Source organism: Arachis ipaensis, chromosome B09 (genome assembly GCF_000816755.2).
Source record: "Arachis ipaensis cultivar K30076 chromosome B09, Araip1.1, whole genome shotgun sequence".
Lineage (NCBI taxonomy): Eukaryota > Viridiplantae > Streptophyta > Magnoliopsida > Fabales > Fabaceae > Arachis > Arachis ipaensis.
This window is the reverse complement of record NC_029793.2, coordinates 2783593-2787193: the sequence shown is the minus strand read 5'-3', so window position 1 is coordinate 2787193 and position 3601 is coordinate 2783593.

Below are 3601 nucleotides of genomic sequence, written 5' to 3'. Positions count from 1 at the left end.
ATAAGATTTTTTTCAAAAAATATCATTTAAAGAATAGGGACAAATAAATCTCTAACCAATTTAAATTTAGAGACAATTAGGTCCTTGTCCATTTTTAAACCTAATACGTCAGTTTTTTTCATTCAGAATTGACAGAAAAACACACACAAAAACCATGTTAGATCACAAAAATAAAGGACAAAGACAGAAATAAGTCGTTTTTATAAAAAGGGGTTGCATTATTATTCTAAAAAATGGACAGAAAAAAAACCGAGTCGGTACTTCACTCTTATATTATCTCATCTTCTTTCAATAATGGGCAACGTTCCTCATCAAAAAAAGAAATCACAAATTTCCTTTGTCTCATATGGGAACAAATTTTTAAAATATATATTATTTTTAAATATAAAAAATTAATATCTTTTTGTATAGATGGCGTGATGTTTCAACTTTTATTTTTTTTATGACTTAAATAAACTAAACAAAAATAAACAAGAAAAACAAAAAAAATACTTAAATAGAGGGACAGACCTATTTAAAATTACCCTTAAACTCCTTTTAAGAAGAAGGAAATTTCACATGATAAAGTTGTAATATCATCGCCATCTTTGTCATAGTGTCTGCCACTGTATTTGCATATCTCATAATCAAACGAAAGTCAACACGCCAATTCCAATGTATGATATCCCTTATTTTGAGTACCAACAGATCAATAAATCTAAAATCATCTTGGTGATTACTAACAAAATTAAACGCTTCTACACAATCCGTCTCACAAATAACAAATCGTTGACCCACATCCCAAGCTAAGAGATATCCTCTCCAAATAGCAAACAATTTCTCTTGAAAAATACTATTACTCCCAATCATTCCCAAACATCTCCTTTGTCAACTCCCATTACAATCTCTAATAACGCAAGCAAAACCAACAATATATCCCAAATCAGGATAACTAACATCACAATTAATCTTGAAAGTACCAATGGATAGGAGATTCCAAAAACCATTTAGAATAAAGGGAAGGGACATACGTTGTAATTCAAAAATATTCCTAAACTCCGTTTCTGAAGCTAATGCCAGACAATTTACTTTTTTCGGAGGCCAAGTCTCATGAGCATTAAAGATGTCATTATTCCTTACTCGCCATATCCACCAAAGTCTCGAAAAGAAGCTGAACGGATGTTCTCTACTATGATACAAGAACCAATTCTTCAAATCTAGAGAATGACAAGAAATATCCAACTTATGGCATACAAGTTGAGCTTTTGAACATTCCTGAATACAATGTAAAATCGATTACTGGCTAGAAAGACATCTTGGGCACCTATTCGATGACGACATACATCTTCTGAAGCGAAAACTTGCAGTAGAAAGAGCCTTCTTAAGACACAGTCAAGTCAAAAACTTGTGTTTTTTCGGAACAAGTTGGCGCCAAAATCGAAGCCGATTCTCCCGCTCATCCCAACCAAACAACTGCTTACACAATCACAAGTAACCATTGCGTGATTCATAGACTTTGGCAGCAGACCCAGACCAATACCAACCCACTTCTGGGCTTGCTTGCACATATGGATTGTAAGAAAGAATACCTTTCAAATTTTGAGATAAAGGAGAATAAAGAGTATCCAAATGCCACCTACCAATTGATCTGATATCTTGTATCCGGAGATTTGAATAAAAAATGTGAACATAATCCATCTCATTAGATAACTGCCCTTCTCTCCTCCAACTAGAAAACCGAAAATTCTGGTTTAAATTTTCAATACACCAAGCAAATCCATCCTTCAATACTTCTCAAGCCTTGCAAAGACTCCTCCAAATGGGGGATCCCTTGTTCTTAGGTCAAACAAAATAGTCATATAGAGATGATCGGTATTTGACATCCAATAATTGGATCCATAACTTGTCTGACTGCTGGAAAAAAGTTCAAACTAGCTTTTCAAGAAGAGCAATATTCACACAATAAGGATCTCTAATTTCCAAACCTCCATTTTTTTGAGTAACCAGTACCTTCCAACTAACAAGATTCAATCCTCTTCCATCAACTTGTCATTTCCAAAGAAAATTTCTCATCATAGACTCCAATTTACTAATAATTCCTTTGAAAAAAATAGATACATGCATCTATTACGTGGGAATAGCGACTGTAATGGAATTAACCAAGTAGAGTCTACCAACCCAATTGAGTAAACTCCCTTTTCAGCTTGCTAGTCTACCCCAAATCTTATCCAGGATATCATTGAAAGCTGAACGGGTCACTCTAGAATGGCTAAGAGTAATCCCAAGATACTTGCCCAAGTTTTGGACAAATTTGATAAAGGACACCCAAGTGAAAACATCTTTCCTTGTTACAGAGACATTATTGGAGCAAAGCACTGTAGACTTATCCATATTAATCTTCATCGCAGATGCTTTGCAAAAAGTCTCTAAAACCAACATCGCATTTTGCACTTGTCTCTTTGTAGCTTTATAGAATAAAAGCAAGTCATCCGCAAATATAAGTGGAATATTCTTGGTCCCCCTCTAAAAACAACAACCGTCTCTCACAAGTCCAAATCAACCTGATGACTAATAAAGCATATCAATCTCTCCATACACAATACAAAAAAGATAGGGTGACATAGGGTCTTCTTGTCTAAGACCCCGGTTAGGAGTAAAGTCATTCAGACGATTCCCATTCCAAAGAATAGATAAGGAGGAAGTAGTGACACAATTCATAATCAAATTAATTGTAAGACTGGAAAAACCAAAGCTCTTAAAGATATGGGCTAAAAACCTCTAGTCAACTCTGTCATAAACTTTTCTAGATCAATCTTAAAAGTCAGTAGCGTGCCTTTCTTTTATTTAGTCTTCTTCATAAAGTAGAGGACCTCTTGAGCAATAATGATGTTGTCAGGCGTTCCTCGTCCCGAAATAAATTCTCCTTGAAGCAGGCCAACAATCTCCGCAAGATGAGGACGGAGCCTATTAATAAGGATCTTCATGATAATATTGTAAACTACATTGCAGAGACTAATCAACTTGAAATCTTTCATAGATACTGACGATTCAACCTTTGGAATAAGAACCAGAAAAGTCTCCATCATTCTCGGATCAAGAGCAATACTGAAAAATGCATGCTTAACCATCTTCCAAACATTAAGATCAATGATCTCCCAATATTTCTTGAAGAAGAAAGCTTAAAATCCATAAGGACCCGAAACTTTAAAAGAGGTATTGTGAAAAACAGATGTTCTGACGTCCTCAATAATAACTGGTGTCGTAAGATCATTGCAAGCTTAGCTTCCTTATTCAGAGAAAGAAGATACACATCACCAAGGCAACCCAAATCAACATCATCCAAACGATAGAATAAGCTTTTGTAAAAAAATTATGCTTCTCGACTCAGAACCTCCGAATCAGTTTTTCACACTCCATCCTTAGAAAAAAATCATAAATCTTATTATGTTTCTTTCGCACAAGAGTTTAAACATGAAAAAATCTTATATTCTTATCGCTGAACCTTACCCATTGCTCAAGAGTTTGAACTTTTACCTTGAAATTCAAGAATGATGATCTCGGAGTCAAATTGTTTAATAAAATTAGTGCATGCGAACTTGTAAATTTTATATATTAATTTAAT